At 42.1% G+C, this 21,611-nt stretch overlaps 1 long non-coding RNA gene across 1 annotated transcript in view; it reads right to left on the reverse strand.

The window, feature by feature from the left end:
• The window catches only part of LOC146855949 (uncharacterized), a 90,312-nt gene that overhangs the window by 9,524 nt on the left and 59,177 nt on the right, over window positions 1-21,611 (reverse strand). Inside the window, exon 2 of the long non-coding RNA XR_014980889.1 lies at window positions 4,300-4,388. This is a non-coding gene — a long non-coding RNA (uncharacterized LOC146855949). The remainder of the gene's footprint in view (window positions 1-4,299; window positions 4,389-21,611) is intronic.

Genomic DNA, 21,611 nt, shown 5'->3' on the forward strand with positions numbered 1-21,611 from the left:
GAAAGAGCTGTTGCTCCTTTTTCTGCTTTTTGCTGATGGACCCTGGGACTGCGACAGCTATGGACAAAAGGACCAAGAACTCTGCCCCAATAGACTCCCAGACTTGTGGGTCTCTCCAAGGGCCAGTGAGGCAGGCCCCTTATGTCCCCTGAGGACCATTTGGATAAAAGAACTAGAATTCTGCACCCAGCCAAAAAGTCCTAGAGAAACTCTGGTGCAGGGAGCCAATGGAACCATCCCTCTGCAACTTATGCCGCCTTGGCGGCCAGGAGGTCTGCTGGAACAGCTCCTGGTGGCTAGAGTGCACCACCAGGAGTAAAATGAGCGAGGATCATCCCAATCTGCCCAACAGGGACTGAATAATGGCCTTTTGTGACCTGTGACATTTCCTGAGTTACAGAGCATGTGAGTCTCCATCACATTTCCTAAAAATACCCCCAGTGTTGGCCAGGGCCTGGGGGTTAGCACGAGAAGATTCTTCCTTAAATTGGGAACAGTCCAGCCCGAAATGCCAAGCCACATCTTCCCTGAACCAGAAACAAGCATCATGAGTGTCTGAAAAGTTTCAGCACTCCGTCCATCATCTCCTTGTGTTTGCTTTCTTCGCCCTAAGTTGGCAGGGTGTCCCCAGACGTGGGTCCCTTGCTTACTTTGCCACTGGATTCAAGCTATCCTGGCTGATGAGGGGTGTTACCCCAAAACCGGTCCCAGGATGCTTGTTTCCAGTTCAAGGAAGACCCGGCTTGGCAGTTCAGGCTGGACTGTTCCCATGAGGCATAGGGTCAAGACTGATTTGCATTTAGCTGGGTCTGAACTAAGGTGGCAAAGTGAGCTAAAGAGCGATGAGTAGACCCAGATCTGTGAGTAGGGGAAAATGAAAAGTTTCAACGCTCCGTCCATCATCTCCTTTTGTTTACTTTGTCCCTTATGCATGACCAAAGTCACAAAGAAAAGATACAGCGATGAATTTTTAATTGTTTATTGAAAAGATCTAATCTTTGTAAATAAAGTGTGAACTATGATTATAAAAAATATAAAACACATCTATGTTATAAGCATTATTAGAATAATTAAAAACATAAACAATTCAACCACGTTAATTGTTCATAATGTTACTATGATTACTCCTATCTATTTCTAATGCCTCTAGACTAAAGAGAGGATGTAGGTGGTACCCATCTGCCAGCCCTATTGGAATGACTAAACGTCATAGCTTAGAACTGAATGTCGAGAAGCCGGCCTTTGTGCATTAACAAATGCACTCCATCTCGAGTGTGCAAGCCTGCACACTCCTTCTTGCACAACTATCTTCCTTCTCAGGATGAAGGTCGGGGACACCTGAACCACATTTCAGTCACGGCTCACAATCAGCGTTCCATGATGACTCAGGCGGGACTTGCACCTCTCACCAACTTCAGCTTGGATGTTGTTTTTATAATAAAATGGCAAGCTTATGACACTGTGCCAGACGTACACAAAAACTTTTTATTTAGACTGCAGAAGAAGAGCTGTCCCCTACGAGCACAAAAAATAAAACAATGCATAATGTTCTGAATTGTGCATCCCTGGAACTAAATGTGCAGACTACAAGGCAATACTGACTATCAAGAATAAATGCTTGCATAGCACATTATCACAATCGGAAAAACATGTGTAAACCACCATTAACAAACAATGCTAAGTTAAAATGGAAAAGATAAAATGGAGACTAAATGTAATCTATATAACAATGTCATCTATCTCCCTTATGAACCTATTTGTAAATGAATGTGTAGTATTTAGCAGTGTGTAGGTAAAAAATGTACTTTTCCTATTTTTCTAAAGAAAAAGCACTGACTGAACAATCACTTATTGAGTGTTAATATTGCGTCCAGTGAAGGGTGCTTACTAGTCCACAGCACCTCCTCTGAGTAAGTAGGTCTTGGACTATTCTGCTTTGCTACCCTGAGAGTCAAGTGCTACAATGGGTTGCGTGGTTCCCAGTAAGGGAAACTTGTGGACCCATTACTTGCGCAGGCCTCACATCCTGCAAAAGTAATAACCCAATTTCATACACACATGCTCAGAAAACTTGAGAGAATGCACCAGGTAGCTCTGTATTTTTGTCCAATATATCCACAATTGGAAGCAGGCTTTTATCATTCTGAATGGGGCTGTCCAGGGAGGACTGAATACTGGAAGTTGGTATCCAGCAATCAGTCTGAAATGACCGGTAAAACAGAACTAATGCACTATAATTTTTGCCTCTTCGGGGTAATGGCAAGAATAACTATAACAAAGAAAAATAAGTCTTGCTGTAAACTTTTAGATCTGGCATTGTAACTGGCCAAACAACTAATTGCCATCTATTGGAAACCGACTGTGGCCCCCACCCTCAAATGCTGGTCAGCTGACGTACAAAAATGGGCACAAAAAGAAAATGTGAAAGTAAGAATATTCTAGCTAAGCAAAAAACTCATAGATTTTTAGACTTGGGATGATTGTCAGGAAGCTGTGTATGCCAAACAAGATGATAATAATAGTAAAACACCACAATAGATTGCACATGACTAGAACATACCTGAAATTCAGTTAAGGAAAGCAGCCTCTTGTATATTTAAAAAAAAATACAATTGCATACTGATAATATAATGTAATGAGTTGTCTTCAGGCTGCCCCCTTTTGCTCCTGTTCCTCTTCTAAGTGTCTTTCCCTTCCAACTTTCAATAAATGCAAAATGAATCATATCCCATTGGTGTACATATTAAAGGTGGGTGAAACTTGAGTAATTATGTGGGGAAACAACCAGTACAACACAGTCATTACAACACACTACCTTTACAACACAGTCATTACAAGGCTAAATCCTTTACATCACATGGCATTACAACGAATGTCACTACAACGCATGCCATTACAAATCATGCCACTACAACGCATGCCATAACAACGCATTATAAGGTAATTAATGGGAAACAGTAATTTTTACCCCTTAACTATCCAACACTTACCCTTCTGTTGCACTCACTGGAGTGGGAATAGTAATTTTTACCTCTACACTATCCAACACTTACCCTACTTTTGCACTCACTGGAGTGGAAATAGTAATTTTTACCCCTACACTATCCAACACTTGCACTACTGTTGCCCTAAAAGTATTATGCATTGTAATGGTATGCTTTGTAATGGTATGCGTGTAATGGAATGCGTTGTAAGTGTAGTTTCTAAAAATGCATTGTGATGGCATGCGTTTTAATGGATGTTGCGATGTAAAAAACGCTTTGTAAATGTTTGCGTTGTAACGTGTCCTATTCAATTATGTGAAGTGTAATAATGCGGAATTACCTAAGAATTGTGCAAGATTACACTTGAATTACACAGGAAGAGTAATTTTTCATGTAGCTCTATTTCTTAGCACAAAAATGTCCCCTCATGTCTACAATGGGCATTAGGATACAGTTTGCTCTCAAAAAGAGCACTAAATGCAACAGAACATGAATAGCAAGAGTGAGCACCCGGGAGCGCTCTCTAACTGCACTCTTTGGGTGAAATGGCCCCCAACTTACTACAAGAATTTAGCGCTATTTTCTTAGCGCAAAATGAACCCTCACATTCAAAATGGACACAAGGATGCATTTTGAGATACGAAACAGTGCTAAAAGCAGCAGAACACGAAGGTGAGGGGGAGTGGCTACTTCCGCTCACTAAATGTGTTCTCGCAGAAGAATTTATTACCCCCCAAATTATTCTCAATTACATAGACATGAGTAATCACTTAATTATCTGTAATTCCAAAGAGTAACGTGGAAGTACCGAAATTACTCAGATTACTTCTGTGTAATCAAAACACTGCCCAGGCCTAGTACATAAGCCAAAGTGACTTGTTATCCTTTGATCACAATTACATCTCTTTAGTCAATGTAGTTTCTGTAGATGTCACTATTGGCTACTGTTGATACCGCATATGAACAAATGGAGATGAAATGATGCCCAATGATTATGTGAAGCTTCCATTGTACTATTGATGGCATGCCTGAAGTGTGTCTCATAATAATCCTAAATGACAGTAAAAAAGCAAATATAAAAAGAATCTTCCTGTTTCGAAATTATGAATATAACATTGCGAAGTTCGGAATCAGATAATGTATACAGACCCAGAGTGTTCGACTTTTGATAAAACAGTGAACCAACCCATGGTGAGCCTTTACCTTGACAGATAATAACATGACTCACTTTTCGGTTTTCCCTTAACATGCAGGCTTAATTAGAGTTCTCCTATAAATTTCCAGCATCACAAAAAAGTTAAAAAGTTACTCATACCGTCTGATGCTTGCATTTTCAGTACATTTCCAACTGTCTTGGGCCTCCCGAAACTTTTAGGGATACTCCTGAGAATCTGCGATTGTCAACTGGGTAAAAATGTTCATAAACAGAAAGGTAAATAAGTAAATTTCCGGGAAGGGAAATCTCACAATGAGGTGCAATATTAATTTTATCTTTTTTGTTTTTTTTACTCAAGGAAAACATGTTTCACTACAAGAAAACGTTTCATATGAACACCACACATTTTTAGGTATTTACAACATCCCTCAATTCCATCATGAAAACTGTATTACTCCTACCCTTGACTGGAGTATATCATAGCCTGTTTTCATGATGTGAAATCGGTTTGTGAATGCTAAAAACGTTTGAGTTTCTAGATGTTCAATACCCATTATGGAACACTCATAACCTCTTCCTTTATTTTCAACCATCTAACAGTTTTCCTGTAATGACAGTTGAGTATTAAAAGGTAGCATGGTCTTAATTTATCCAGTACAGGCTATAGGTACTTGTATGTTTTGATTTTTCTATCATTTCTAGCCATGTGTTTACAATGAAAATGCTAATCAAAATATTTATATTAAAAAGAAGAGAAAACATATTTCATTTACACTTTGATGAGCGTTGTACTTTTTAAAATATTTGTAAATGGAATAATAGATGAAGCACAGTATTTTTACATATTTGTGGTTTTTATGTTCAAAGAATTTTTATTTAAGTTTTGCAACCAGAGTTGTACAGTGGTAAAAGGAAATAATTGTACAGACAGAAAGGAGAGTTACATTGATGAGGAGAGGAAAAGGTTGTGCACAAAATGAGACATAATTCGGCTATGCAATTGATACGTATCATTTCTCTGGTTCAGAATAATGTACAGAAGAAGTAGGCATGAATATAATATTTGATACATAGGAGGAATTTACATTTCTGGAAAAGTCTTACATTCATGGCCTTCCTATATGTAAAACAATCTGATACTAATAAACAAAAGATTAAGTTTCAGCGTGAATAAGCAATACATTAATTCTGTACAAGAGCATGAATAAGATGTGCACAGGTGTGAATAGAAAATAGTGTTTGTCTCACGTGAGTGGGGGAAGATGGTTATCAGGGTGACCTTGGGAAACGGTAACATGTAGGCGGACATGTATTTTATCTGCTGTGAAAGGAGCTCTCTCAGAGGGGAGATCATGGAGGTTTGTGCGGAAAGGCACATCACCCAGCGCCCTCCATACTGAACAACGAGGGGTTCTCCACGGTGACAGCTGTAGTGCAATGTTGTGTTTTAAGAAACATTTCACATAACGTTCGTGTTTGGCACCTGTGCTCCAGACAGCATAACTAGGTCTGTTCTGTCAGCTAATCATACATTTAGATAACAAAATAATTTGCATTTTTGGTTGGAAATTGTTTTGTGTTTACTTTTCATTTATATCTGCTAATAGACAGAGCCGCAATGTTTTGACCCATTGTTCTGGTGTTTCTTTGTTATATCAAGAGTGCTGCAACAGCCCCACACTCTTCTAGCACAGCCCCACTCCAATACTTCCAGCGTCGCTGTTTACAACAGTTGTATAAGATATTATAGTGTTTGTTTCATCTTGTGAGGTAAGGTGGTGAGGTAATGGGTGTCTTTGTCTAAGTTGTTTCTTTTATGTGGCTAATGAAAATTGTAGTGTAACTCAATATTGTTGTATGTTTTTGTAAACATTGTTTTTTGATTGAAGTGGGTTAATAGGTGAAGTAGTGTTAGGTTTCTGTAGTAGTGGTTACAGCCTTATTACATGGTGTGGTCAAAACACATATATGTAGATTAACACTTCTACGAGTGTATCATTAGTTGTAACACGACTTTGAGAAAAACTCTTAGTAAATATTAATCTAATTACCAATATTTGTATTTAAAGGGAAATGAGCAGAGTATTGGTGCCAAAGAATGATGTCACAGTGAAGTCTTCAGTGATTTAATTTGAGGTGTTCTAAGTGATTTCATCAATTATGTCATTTAACAAGTGCAGTTTGTTTCGTTGCTGCTTATTTGATAGCACCTTCAAAGTACTAAATTTACAATGATCCAATAATCCTGCTCTTCCGATATTAAAAGTGGCGATACAGTGATGCAAGGGGCTTGTAAATAAGCCCCAACATGTGCTTTTTCTTGTTACTTGAGTCAAGCTCATGTTGCACCAATGTATTGTGTTAGATGACATTTTAGCATGGTGAGGTTTTGCTCTTAAGTATTTTTCAGCTCTGCATTGTTAAAGATAAGTTTTATTACTGTTTGGTGATCTTGCAATTGTTGCACTCACGGAGCTACAGGACATAGAGTACCTGATTTTTTTGTGTGTGTGTCCTTACTCGGTAGCAGTTGTCTTCACTTTGTTTAATTGCTTGTTCAAATGTTGAAGTTCTGCTTGAGCGAGTCCAGCACATGTAGTTAGTCAGTTATTTGGGTATGGCCGGGCAATAATGCTTCAAACACTGACTGGTCATTGCCAAAAGCCCACTTACAACATAGCACATGTTCATGTACTTTCATTGGAAAACAGTCATGTTTGAAAAATGCTTGCTCTAGAGGTAGATTTTTGGGGTGATTTAAGGGTTGCCTGCGGCCTAGTGGTTAACGTCTTGGACTTGCATTCCAAAGCTCGGGGTGCAAACCCTGGTGTCTACGGTCATGTGCCTGTTGTAAATGTTTGGTATATTACAGATGGGTATATGTGAATGTTAAAAAGGAAATATTATTGTGTTTATGTCTTTTAACAACTGTGATAGTTGAAGAAGAAATAGAGCAGATCATTATATTTTTGTTGGGGTACAATTCTCTGTGTGGTGAGCATGTTCTCACGAGGACTGAGAGCAACAATGATAATATCAACAAAGAATACGAGGAGGGTGTAGGGTTTAAAAAGCATCTGTGTGATTTCCAGGATAATTCTGTTTTAAAATCAATCAACGTTGGTCTCTACTGCCTTTAAAAATGGGTCTAATGATATTAGTAGTACAGTGGCAACAGCTATATCTCCTTTTGTGTCTGCACCGAATAGGGGGCAATAGATCAATAGAAAATAAACATAGGCTGATGCCAGAAAATCCCCAGGGCGGCAGTGAACATTTTATGGATTTCAATTCCGCAGTACGGCTAGGACTTGCTACAGCAAGGCCCTATTGTGGGTTCATTAGCCTAGCAATATGATACCATATGTTGAGCTAAATGATCACTTTACAGAGGATTTGTATGAAAATGATATAGCCTGTGTTGATGATGATGCCCCCAGCCTGTCCCTATAAAAAAAAAGTGGCTGATAAAAAGCAGACAGACTGTTGAAACACCCATATTCCACTGAATAGTTTACTCCACTGTTTGTGAATGAGTATGTAAAGTTGAGAAGTAGAGTTTTAATTGACATTGCCACAAGATCCAATATGAGGGCAGAATGCTACAGACTAGTCATTTTGGAACAGTGATGCTTGTTTTGGACACTAAAATTGTCACTTTCTTGAGTAGGGGTGTTAAAGATCTCAGGTGGAGCCTGGTCGTCATGCCATGATAAAACTTGGACACCTCAAGTCCACTGACACACATTCTGTGCTTAGCTGACCAAGCTAAATTACAAGAGAGGCACTAGACCAGGAAGGCAGTATGTATGTTGGTAATACAACTGTTGGGCTGTCTTATAAGAGATGCAAATACCTTTCACTTAGTATTGAAACAAATTTGGGAGAATTGGTTAAATCCGAAGTATGAGTAAACAACCAAGGGTGTTTGTTTGGTGATGACTTCATTAGGGAGTTATTTGTATGTGCAAGCATTTGCTTCACTGGATAGAGCTCACTGATGAGGGTGTTTAGTCGGGTCTCTTTTAGGGCCAGCAGATACAGGAGTTGCTTCACTGGCCATTCCTACTACTTCAGGCCCTACTTCAACCAACAGCATTACCAGTATACCAGGCCAAAGTTCATCCCACAGAGAAGAAAGGGAGAAAATGTTGGCATCAGTGCAGGGCAAGCAATGAGAGGGGTATTTTAAGGTAAGAGTACTTTACTCCCCCCCGGTGAAGGTTGGGGGGAGGTTTGCCCTTTTTGGAAAACAATGTGTGTTGATTTCAAGTGATCCTTGGGTTTTGTGAACAGTCAAGGTGTTTCAAATAGAGGTTTATGCCACTCCAGTTCAGATTGCATTTATGACTTCAATTCAGTTTTCCCAGGAAGGGATGGAGTGGGGTTGATTACGTTTGAGAGTTGATTTCATTTGATAGTAAAGAAATGGCTCCTGAAAGTGGCTACAGGGATTTGTTAGCATTACATTTTAGCTCAAAAGGAAAACAAGTTCCAGCCAGTAGTGAACCTGAGAGATTTCAATACATGTGTCCTTTATCGCAATTTTAAAATAGAAACGGTTGCCAGTGACAGAAATATTCTCCTTCTTGGGGACTAGATGAGGTGTTTGGAGTTGGAGGATGCTTATTTGACAGCAGCAATTTGTCACTGTTGGAAATGGCCCTTACTGCAGGGCCACCCCAAAACGTTTTTCCTTCCACCTCCCCATTTTGCTGAATTTGTTTTTGTTGGATGTAGGACTCTGTGCACTTTACCACTGCTAATCAGTGCTAAAGTGCTCTCTCCTTAACAGATGGTAGAATTAGCTTATTGCCAATTGGCATATTTAATTCACTTATAAGTACCTAGTAATGTGCACTACCTCTGCCAGCACCTGTAATTTAAATGCTACCAGTGGGCTTCAGCACTGATTATACCACCCACTTAAGTAGTCAATGGTCTCAGGCCTGCCACTGCAGAGCCTTTATGTGCAGTTGTAAACTGCCATGTTAACCTGGCAAACTAAACCTCTTGCCAGGCCCAAACCTTCCTTTTTAATACATACAAGTATACTAGGTTGGGCGCTAGACAGCCCAGAGGTTAGAGTGCAGTGCATTTAAAAGCAGGACATGTAACTTTAGGTTTAACATGTTCTGGTATTGAAAACCCCTGAATTTTATTTTTCACTACTATAAGGCCTATATCTCCTGTAGGCTAATATTGGGATTATCTTATTACATTGTATAAGCATTATTTCAAAATAGGAAGATATGATTGGTTCATGTTTGGTGTTTCTGGAATGCTCATTTAAAATCCTAACTTATGGTGAAGTTGGATTTTGAATTGCAATTCGGAAAATGGCACTTTTAGAAAGTTATTGAGCAAGGGCGACGTCTCGCCCCAAACCAAACGCACTGCGAAGTTGTGCCTGTTATGGCAGTCAGAAAATTCTTTCAAATTTGTCAATGTAATCCTTTTAATCCGAACACTTAACTGACTTCTTTTTAGATCGTGTCAATGTTGTGTACATCCACACGTGGAGTGGAATGCCAATTTACTATTTTCTAATGTTAATGGTGGGCCATCCGAACCTCTTCCAAAAACACGAATGACGCAAATTCATCCAAGGCAGTAGTTTATTTATATAAAAACCCAATGCATTTCGGGCAAAAGTTTCCCTTCGTCAGGGGTCACTGTAATAACAAACAAAACAGTAATCAATATCAGTTTGAACCGTAATTAAAATTAGTATAACATTCCTGAACAAAGGTCAATATTTTGTATTTGTAACTACATTTATATGATGTCATACATGTTTATCCCCCTAAGAATCCCTCAGATGTTATTCTATAAATCGAAACACTTGAATTCTGTTTGCAACGTGAATTATTCCCAATGTATAATTAGCGTAACCTCCTTATGGACCCATAAACAAATGTGGGACATAAAAAATGAATCTGAGAATTTGAACCCTTCATTCCTCGTTAGGCTAGTACTTCTGTGCCCCAGTGAACTCAAACTTCTATCTCCCTTCTCTTAACATGATCTAGCCACCTTTCACTTGATGTTAATCTAGCAGAACCTTCCTGTCATCCTACAAGTAACTGAGCTTGCGTTATATGTCGCCTCACACTATCGCTTTTCTCGTGCATGCATCACCGCACTATGGCGTGTCTCTCTCTCCTGGCTTAAATATCCCTTATTTACTTAATACCTCAACTTGGTGCTCATGTGTCTCCCAAACCAAATACACCGCTCCGTACCTGCCATAAACGTAAAAAGTGGCCCTCTTCGTGTCCCGTCCATCGGAACGTACGCTCCCCTCGAGGCTGTAATCAACGAACAATCATTCCCTCCCACCTGAAATCTGTATTTAACCACTCGTTCCTGTCTCTCATTACTCCCTATTGGTTCACAATCTCCACCCTTCCCGCCATCCTGGTAACGATTATAACAAACAACATGCAAAAAACTCCATTTCCCACAATGCCACACAATGTTTGGTAAGAAAATGTCCACTTGTCGTTTCTTAATAGTTCATATAAAATACCCTCATTCGGATGTCTGTTTACTGAAGTGATGTGTTATTCAGTGCAAATAAAGGTTTCTTGAGGTTATTCCAAACAAATAAAATGCCAACTTGTGTGATGAACCACGGTGTCTCGCCACGTGTGGATTCCAACGACGTTAATGAATTTTAATTTTTCTTCTATCTTAGTCTGCGGTGCTATCCCGACGTGACAACAAAGGAGAAGCTACGTTAAAATTGAGTGCAACCCACATCCTAATCTTTCTTGTTGAATTTACTGCCTCACGTCGGGATAGCACCGCAGACTAAGATAGAAGAAAAATTTAAATTCATTAACGTCGTTGGAATCCACACGTGGCGAGACACCGTGGTTCATCACACAAGTTGGCATTTTATTTGTTTGGAATAACCTCAAGAAACCTTTATTTGCACTGAATAACACATCACTTCAGTAAACAGACATCCGAATGAGGGTATTTTAAATGAACTATTAAGAAACGACAAGTGGACATTTTCTTACCAAACATTGTGTGGCATTGTGGGAAATGAAGTTTTTTGCATGTTTGTTATAATCGTTACCAAGATGGCGGGAAGCGTGGAGATTGTGAACCAATAGGGAGTAATGAGAGACAGGAACGAGTGGTTAAATACAGATTTCAGGTGGGAGGGAATGATTGTTCGTTGATTACAGCCTCGAGGGGAGCGTACGTTCCGATGGACGGGACACGAAGAGGGCCACTTTTTACGTTTATGGCAGGTACGGAGCGGTGTATTTGGTTTGGGAGACACATGAGCACCAAGTTGAGGTATTAAGTAAATAAGGGATATTTAAGCCAGGAGAGAGAGACACGCCTTAGTGCGGTGATGCATGCACGAGAAAAGCGATAGTGTGAGGCGACATATAACGCAAGCTCAGTTACTTGTAGGATGACAGGAAGGTTCTGCTAGATTAACATCAAGTGAAAGGTGGCTAGATCATGTTAAGAGAAGGGAGATAGAAGTTTGAGTTCACTGGGGCACAGAAGTACTAGCCTAACGAGGAATGAAGGGTTCAAATTCTCAGATTCATTTTTTATGTCCCACATTTGTTTATGGGTCCATAAGGAGGTTACGCTAATTATACATTGGGAATAATCCACGTTGCAAACAGAATTCAAGTGTTTCGATTTATAGATTAACATCTGAGGGATTCTTAGGGGGATAAACATGTATGACATCATATAAATGTAGTTACAAATACAAAATATTGACCTTTGTTCAGGAATGTTATACTAATTTTAATTACGGTTCAAACTGATATTGATTACTGTTTTGTTTGTTATTACAGTGACCCCTGACGAAGGGCAACTTTTGCCCGAAATGCATTGGGTTTTTATATAAATAAACTACTGCCTTGGATGAATTTGCGTCATTCGTGTTTTTGGAAGAGGTTCGGATGGCCCACCATTAACATTAGAAAATAGTAAATTGGCATTCCACTCCACGTGTGGATGTACACAACATTGAGACGATCTAAAAAGAAGTCAGTTAAGTGTTCGGATTAAAAGGATTACATTGACAAATTTGAAAGAATTTTCTGACTGCCATAACAGGCACAACTTCGCAGTGCGTGTGGTTTGGGGCGAGACGTCGCCCTTGCTCAATGACTATTATTCCAGTTGCTACTTAGGCAGGGCAACTACCAATCAGCACGCATTCTTTGACAACAAAGGAGAAGCTACGTTAAAATTGAGTGCAACCCACATCCTAATCTTTCTTGTTGAATTTACTTTTAGAAAGTTGGCATTTTCTTACCTTAGCCATTTGGTGCCTGCAACCTGTCTCTGATCACATGCCTGGGTGTATTTGGCAGACGGCCATTATATATTACACCTAGACAGCCACACACAATGGGAGCTTGGGTGTGACTAAGTGGGCTATCCTCACAGGACGGGAGGGAGGAGGTGGACCGAACCTCACTTACACCTGAATAGACTGTGTCCTGTCCCTACACAAAGGGCTGCCTACTCCCAGTAGTTAGTCTGGAGCCAGGATTGGCAGATCAGGACATGCCTTTAGAAGTTTATCCCCACTTCAAAGGCACATCGATGTATAAAAGAAGGACCTCAGACACCACCACTTCAGTACACCTCTGGACTGGTGGATACTTTGCCAGGAAGAAGGACTGCTGTGCTGCTGAAAAGACTGCCACTCTGATGAATTCCTATTCTGCTGTACTCAAGCTTTGCTGTGCTGATCTGCTGCCTGCTGTCCTCTTGTTTGGGTGAGAGGACTGGACCTGCATCCCTTGTACCCAGAACCCAGAGTGACTCAAATGGCTAGCTGGTTGGCCTCCTGATCTGAAGCCTCAGGGACATACCAGGCTTCCAAGAACCTTGCTTCTGCACCTGGACTCTTCCATCTGTGAGTCTAACCTGCCAAGTCGTACCACCCCAGTCCTGGACCTTTGGAAGTGGGCCTATGTTGCTTACCAGTGGAACTGGCACATCTTCTCTTTTGAGTGGGCCATCGTCAAGCCAAATCGATGAATACTCGAGCAGAATCGACGCATCGCTGCTGCTGCATGTATTAGGTCCGGCGCAGAGTGTCTACAATGGACCACCCCCCACCACCACCAGCTTTTTCATGACGGGCTCACCCCGGTGGGGAAACTAATAATATGCTTGTCGGGACTGCACCAGTCCCACTCAGCATATTACATAGCCCCTCTGCCGTGCTAGAATAAGGAAATAGCGGTTCCTGGGTGCAGGCGGCGGTCCACTGACGGGACGACAGTGAAAGTCAAAATACAGAAGATGGTGGACCGCCACTGCTGCGCCACCGTGCGTGTGGCGGTCACAAGACCGCCGCACTCGTAATCAGGCCCTTTGTTCAGTTGGCCTAGCTTGGTCCCTGTAGGTGGCACATGCTCCGTTGCAGTCAGCCTGAACTTATTATTTTGTCCCAGTCGGGCATGGCCAGATTTTCCTTGTTGTCCATATGCGCTTTTTGGCGCTATTTCAACTTAATATTTTGAAATTCATATTTTTCCAGTTTAACTGATTGGATTTCTGTTAGTTTGGTCTTGTTTTGATTATTAAAATCTACTCTATTGTTCTAAACCTGGTGTGCTGTTTTCACTGTTTAATTGTTTGAAGTGTTGCACAAATACTTTACACTTTGCCTACAAGTTAAGCCAGACGGCTCGGTGCTAAGCTACGAAACGGTGAGTACATGTTAATTTGGGGTTGCTTGTGCCTTACCTTGACTAGGATTGTGGTTGCTGCTTGACCAAGGCTCACCCCCCAGTTAACCAAAATCCCAATTTTTAACACCATAACACAGAATACTTAGGTTTAGGAGGATTTGCATTTTTAATTCACTTCCCAACCTGCAAAACAAAAGGGTGTTTTGCTTAGAGCCAAGTGTGAAACTTATTTGTGCAACATTTCGAACAGTAAAACTGTGAAAACACTACACTAAAATCTCACACTAAGTCAGAACAATATATCAAACTCTAATAATCAAATTAGTAGAACTAGAGATATTGATTTTTAAAGTTCATAGTGAAAAATAGCACCAAAATTGACAATGCACTATTGGGGATATTTGGTTGCGCCGGACTGGGACATTTTCAAAAGTCCAGGCTGACCACGATAGAGCTTGAGGCAGCTACAGGGACCCAGTTTGGCCCACTGAATAGTTCAATTAAATCAAGGTTGCAGAGTGTTGCCTAGATCAGCGTCAAAGATATGTTGCACAATAGGAGGTGAGGCATTGGTTCCGAGATGCATAGAGACTGCGGTCTGATGCCCTGTTGCATCGATGTTGAGGATCCTGTCAGTGGGGCTTGTGATGTGAAGGCTGGTGTTGAGGATGAAAGACACAACAAAGGCAATGCATCAATTCTGATGAGCAGGGAAGCTGGGGGCAGAGTTCCATTGGCATCATTGAGGTTGCCATCAACTAGAGATGTGAGGAACTTGCGCCAGATGAAGCATCGCACAGTGGCAGTTCTGAAGGCAATTTGTTAGTCTTAAATGAGGGAATCAGAGGCGATGTGAGTCTTTTGTGATGGGTTCAATACATGCAGCAACAGTAATGCGTCGGTACTGCTTGGGAGATGCACCGCTCAGCTGAGGAGATGCTTTGGTTCCACAAAGGGATGTGCTGTGCTGTGCAGCAGAGAAGATGAGTTGGTTCCGCTGGCAGGCACCTTATGCCCACTTAAAGAGTCAAGGACTAGGGTGGCACCACGTGGCAGAGTAGATTCACGATGGCACATTCCAGGTGCAGGGGTTTGAAGCCTGTTATGTCCCTGAGACTTCAGATCAGGAGGCCAACCAGCTAGCCTCTGGAGTCACTCTGGGTTCTGGATTCAAGAGATGCAGGTCCAGTCCTTAACACCCAGGGCAAGAAGGCAGCAGATCAGCGCAGAAAGCAGGAGGCCAGCAGGGTACAGTTCAGAAGAGGGCAGTCCTTCAGCAGCACGGCAGTCCTGCTTCCTGGCAGAGTATCCACATGTCCTGAAGTGGTGGTGTCTGAGGTCCAGTACTTATACCTAGTGGTGCCTTTGAAATGGGGGAGACTTCAAAGACATGCCTTTGAAGTGCACACAGGTCCTCCCTTCTTGCCCTAGCTCCAGACTCACTACAGAGGGTTATGCAGCCCTTTGTGTGTGAACAGGAAACAGCCTATTCAGGTGTAAGTGAGGCTGTGCTCAGCTCCTCTCTCCTATCCTGTCAGAGCTGGCCCATTGAGACACACGGAAAGCCCAACTACACCCAGTCATGTGATCAGAGACAGGATACAGACACCATATTGCTAAAGAAAGAAAATGCCAACTTTAGAAAAGTTGAGTTTTCAGAATTTTTATTTCAAATCCTACTTCACCATAAATTTGGATTTTAAATTGTGATTCCTTAGACACCAGTCTTGAAGGGTTTATCTCTTCCCATTCGGAAATGACACTTATAAAATGTAAATGGGTAATCTCATTGTTTGCCTATGGAAGAGATATGCCTTGGAGTAGAAAGTAAGTAAAAAATATATTGTTTTAGATCAATTAAAACCATTACAAAAATACATGTTAAAAAGACTTCATACGTAATAAGACAAGAGAAGTGTGATTCTAAAAACTTAAAAGTCTCTGATTAAAAGGTGCTCTTATTCAACTTCTTATGTAGAGGTTCCAAGGTCTGTGCTCTAAGTTTCCGATTATGTAGATTAAAGCTTCCTTATGTGGTTCTTGTATTTATTCGTGGCACTGCTCTCCCTTACTTTGATTCTACTAGTAACAGGTATTTCACTAGCTTCCTGTTTAGCTGCGGGTCCTTGGAGTCAAAGCATGCAATCACAGCCTGTCTCGGGGTTCAAATCCCTCATTCATTAAAATGGGCTTTAAGTAATCCTGTCCTTTCCTCCTTTAGTTTGGTACAGGAGCAGATTATATGTTGCATGTCTTCAGTGCTGTTCCCACATAATCTGCATGTGTTTCCACATTTCTCCCTCTGCCAAGGTGGAAGTTGCGGGATGGCTGGCAAAATTCCAAGCCTGTATTTTAAAAATTGTTCTTTGGTCTTCCTGGAGTACTCCAGATTGAAGTATGACTGTGGCCCAAGTGATATGTATCGCTCAGAGTCATCCAGGCGTGTCTCCTGCGGGCAAAGGCCGCTTTATCTTTGACAAGGGTGATTTTTTTGATTACTTTTTTTACTGCTTGCTTAAAGAGCATGTGGGTAATTTGAGTTTCTCATAGGTTGACTAGCCTGGTAGTAGCAAGTGAGGTCTCCAAGTACTTCCTGGCTGGTGAGTTGGGTGTGTTAGAGAATTCTTGACAGAGCTGATGGTTCCACGTGTTCTTAATTTTGTGCCAGCACATTATGTATGAACCGAGTCTTTCCAAGAGTTGTTTAGTTAGGCCAAACTCCAGGCTTATCTGTGCAGGTGAGGCGTAGGTTGGAAGGCTAAACATAACTCTATAGGCCTTGGCCATGGTGGTGTCCAACAGTTTTGCATCCCTGCCTCTCAATGCCTCGCTGCCATAGGGGATGGTGGGTAGGATTTTGGCTTGGGCGACCCGGAGGAGGGGTGAGAAGATAGGCCCTGTAAGCTTTGTTTTTAACTGTCTTAGTGTTATTGCTATTGTCATCCCCTTCCCCCTGATAGCCTCAAGTTGGTTAGCGAACTGACCACCCTCATCGATGGTTACGCCTAAGTATTTGTAAGCAGGGGTGTTTGCAATTGTAGATTTTTTCAAGTACTAAGAGTGGAACCGTCGTTTGCCGTTTATTGTCAAAGTTTATGTGTTTTTTCTTATGTTCACTTCTAAGTAGTTTTCTGTAGTGTACTCATTAATTTTATTGAGCAAGCGTTGCAATCCGACTTGAGTGTGGCTTATTAGGACAACATCGTCGGTGTATGAGATACTCGAAATAGCTGTGCCTCCAAGCCGTGAGGCATGCTCATTGAAGGTACCGAGGGCTGATGTCATATCCTCTGTATACAGGTTGAACAGCGTTGGCGCAAGCACGCATCCCTGTTTGAACTCTTTGGTGGTTGGTATACACCTTGAAAGATGAGAGCCGTTACCTAGTTTTACCTGTATCCATGTGTTGGAATGGAGGTGTATTAAAAGATTCAAAAGAGCTGACAGAATTTCCCAAGAGGCCAACTTTCTCCACAGTCTTGCTCGGTTCACATTGTTGAAGGCTGCCTTGAAGTCAATGAAACAAAAGTGGATCCCCTGTTTGGATGATTTCGCCTTGTCAATAAGCAGTGACATGGTTAGTATATTGGTTGAAGTTCCTGTGAGGGGGGATTATTTCCTTCTCTTTTGCCCAGTCTTGGAGCTCTGTGAGTGAGGTACCAGTGAAATATTTTGCCTTTATGTCTAATAGTGCAATAAGATGATAGTTGTTTGGTGAGTGTTTGTCGCCGGCCTTGACAACTGGAGAAATTATGGAACCCTTCCATGAAGCGGGTAGGAGTCCGGACTGTCTGACGGTGTGAAAGAGAGGGGCCAGTATTTCTGACCAGTACTCAGGGTCTTGTTTAAAGAGAGCTGGTGGAATCCCGTTAGGCCCCAGGGCCCCTTCTCTCCTTCCTTTTGAGATTTGTTTTTTAATTGTTGTCACTTTGTTTCCCTTTGCCTCTTCCTCTAGGTTCCTTTCAGGTTGTATTTGATGGACCAGCTGGTTATCAAGAATTGCTTGTTGACTAGATGTTTGCTGATTAAAATGGGATTCTAGAAAAGTTGTGCATGAGTTCTCTGTAATATACGATATAAGTCCTCCCTGTGCGGGTTGTAAAACTTTGTTGACAGTGGCCCAGAAACACTTGCTGTTTGTTGCTTGGGAGTCGTGCTAGAGTTTTACACAAAATGCATTTTCATTGGTCCTTTTGATATCCCACTTGAGTTTTTGGGTTTGCGCTTTCCTTTGGCGGAGTTGGTGGTTTAGGCCCACGTCCCCAGGGTGAAGACTCAGCTCTCTAAAAAGTGTGTTTACCAATTTTTTTAGCGATTTTAGTTCAGTTCGCTGTGCTCTAGTGGCCATCCCCTCAACTGTTGGATCACTTGAAGGGGTATATCTGGCTATAGTTGAAAAGGAACTTGCAAGTGTAACTGTGAAGGTTTCCCAGGAACAGATCGGGGTGGCACTGAAATTAGTATGATCACGTAGCAGTATTTTTGCAGCCAGGAGCACCTCCCCAGAATGTACAAGAGAGGACTTGATTCATTTAAAGTTGATTGTGTGGCATGCATGCCTGCCCACTGGATTACGCGTCAGTTTGTGCGGGAAGGCTTGGATTGAGACTTCCTGGGGCTGGTGATCGCTGTCCCCTTTGTCTCCTAAGCAAAATCCTGATACGAATTAGAAGAGTAAAAGGGAGACTAAAGTATAATCTATGATGGAGTTTGCAGTTTCTGAGTAGAACAAAGCGGCCGGACGGGAGTCATCAGTAAATCTTCGGTTCAAAACCCTTAGATTGATGTGCTCCAGATCTTTTAGCAACTCTTTCCCTACCTTGGTTGGTCTGCCATAATTGCCTTTATTTTGGGTTGGTATGTTCCAGTAGAAAGTCTGGGCCTGTATGTCATCGTTTGACGATGTGCCTAGGATTTACAGGTTTAATTTCCCGGAGAGGATGAGGTTGATGGCATTCTGAGAGCTAAAGATAGTGAGCAGATGATCGATTAGTTGTTTTGACTCTTGTTTTTTCCGTCTCAGATTTATATTATATGTATTGTCCACTAGCACCTCGTCTTTAGAGCCACTAAGGTTTAGGTGGATCTTGACTGAGTTTACTGATGGCAGTGGAGATTGAATTTCTTGTGCAATATCAAATTTTGTTATGGATATGTAGGTGGCTAGGCCCCCAGATAGGTGACCGTATTTGGATTTTCTCAGTGCTGGAGTATGGATGTATATGTACCCCTTTAGTTGATATAGATCCACTGTCCATGTTTCCTGCAAAAGGACAATGTCAAAGGTTTTTAAGTATGCAAGAAATTCAGCATTGGCTACCTTACTGTTCACCCCATGGATGTTCCATGAGCATAGTCTCAAGAGTTGTTTTGTCATAATTTTCCCGGATGTTGAGTACGTTTTTTTGTAATTGCGTCGGTCCGGTTATGTTGATAGTTCTGAGAATCTGGATGTTTACAGGAAGCGTTGGATGATGGTGATTGTGGCCTGGTTGGGTGCCCAGTGCCTGCTCCCTTTGTGGTGACCGGCCTAAAGCTGCCCTAAGCAACAAAGATGTTTTTTCTCTGTTGCCGGTAGTTCTCTGCTGCTTGCTGGCAAGTAGTGGGAGAGGGTATACAGTGTTTCAATACTGTGAGATTTGTATGCCCCAACACTTTCTTTGCAATGTTTGTTGAGCCCCAGGTGGACTTGGTGGATTCCCTACCCTGGGCCCTGTCTGCCTTTATAAATTCTATGGTGAGAACATCGGTTGTGTTGATGTCTCTTAAGATTGGTATTGTGGCCAGTAGTTTGGGAATGTTCCCTCTGTTCAGGATGTCACAGATCCCTTTGGAGTCGTACTCTGTGGTGAAGAGAGTGATACTGGAACTTGTTTGCTGCCCGACTGGGAGGATGTTCCCCTGGATAATTTTGCACAAAGAGAGAGGAGTGTTGCCAGATTGGCCCGTTATAGTTATTAGACTTTCGACATTTGCGACGACAAAGACCCCAGAAGTCTTCTGAGACGATTTCTCTGTTTCTGGTTTGATGTTGAGATAAGGGGATGTCTGAGTTCCCCGTTGCCGTTGTTAGAGTTCCACGGGGCATTCCCTGTGCTGTGTCTGGCGCCCGATTGTCACCGTCGTTTTCTCTTTTCTTTGTCTTTGTTAATAGAATTAATGACTGGATGGGGCTGGGCACTGGGGGCTCATTTACCATAGTTAATATGTTATTCTGACTGTTCTGTGGTTGCGGTGGGGTTACGTTGGGGATAACCCTGTCCTATGAGTTTGCCCCATGTTCCTTCTGGTTTTTGTTTGGTGCCCGCATCTGCTTCGGTTCCTGCATGGTAGGTGTCTCCCTTTCTTCTATTGTCGATAGGAATCGGCTGTGGTTACTGTCTTGCTGAGTCTGTATGGCTGTGTTCTTGGTGACTAATTTGCCTTTTGAGCAGTTCAGTGCGTCCGTGTCAACCCGGCAGGACGCTGTTGCCGCTTGAACCGCATTTGAAGTTTCCGTTGGCTGATTAGTTGTTTTGTTTGCTTTTGTTTCATGTTCTATTATCGCCTGTGGTTGTTTTTTTATGTCAAAGAGAGGGTATACTGTTCTGTGACTGGTGATTGTAGTTTTGTTGCGGCCATTCCTCTGGAGTTGGCATCATTGTTTAGCTTTTTGAGCTGTAGTTAGTGCCTTTTGGGGCAGGTTTGTCACAGCGGCCGAGCTGCCCCATGGGCCCCTCTCTGGCATTGTCGATATATGGTTTTTAACAGCAGGGACCTTCATGGTTGAATTCTTAGGTGCTATGTTTTCAGAATTAACAGTGTCTTTTTTGTTACGTTGTGCCCTTGGATAGCCCTCTAGAAGTGACACAATTGAGGGAAGTGAAGACAATTTGTCAATAATAGGACCACAGCTGCAGCTCAGTTTGGCCTCCTTTTGGGCTCTGCTGATTGGTGAGTTTAATTCCCCCAATTTTTCATCCATCCCCCTGCAAGAAGAGCCAAGGTGTCAAGTAGACAATTGCAAGTCCTTTTTGTCAGACTGGTAAAGCAGGGCGTAAACAGTTCTTTACATGGTGTTTAGTAAGGTGTCCCAGGTGTTGGAAACTCGGCTTGTCAAGTCCGTGATGAGGGTTCTGGGACTGTAACAAGAAGAGGGTGAAGTCTTGGCTGCAATGTGGGCCTGGCATTGTTCTGTGGCTGCACTACTTGTGTGCAGGGAGGATTTTTTAAGGGTGTCCAAGGTGTAGGAGGCAACTAGATTGGCCCACTCCTGCGATCCTGGATAAGATAAAGCGTCGTGCTCACCTCCTCGGGCTTCTGGGTTTTCTTCTTGAGTGACTACATCCTCTCCCCTCTTGGCATCTGAGAGGTTCATTACAGCCTTGTTTGTTGGCATCTGTGGGTGCCTGACTGGAGAGTATTTTTGGAGATATAATAAGGGTGGCGGATTCAGTTGTAATTCGCTAGAGATGTTGTGTACTGGCCCTTTCTCCATACCGGCAAGTCTCAGTGCTGTTTGAATTCCTGTGTGCTTGTCAAGGCCATAGACTGTGGTTCCCAATTGTATGGGATCTTAGGGTACTACCCCATCCTTGCTTTCGCTGGGTTGGGTGGACAAATGAGCTAGAGAGTCTGGCACATGGGGCAGCTGCCTGGAAGGTGAATTAGAAGAAACTTGAGCGACTTGAGTTGGAGAGTTAACTCCCTCTGCCTCTACCTCTTCCTCTGCTCTCATGTGTGAGTTGGCAATGTTGTGTTCATTAAAATCAGTAAGTTCTGGTGTCTTTTCCG

The sequence above is a fragment of the Triturus cristatus genome, chromosome 4_1 (genome assembly GCF_964204655.1).
Source record: "Triturus cristatus chromosome 4_1, aTriCri1.1, whole genome shotgun sequence".
NCBI lineage: Eukaryota > Metazoa > Chordata > Amphibia > Caudata > Salamandridae > Triturus > Triturus cristatus.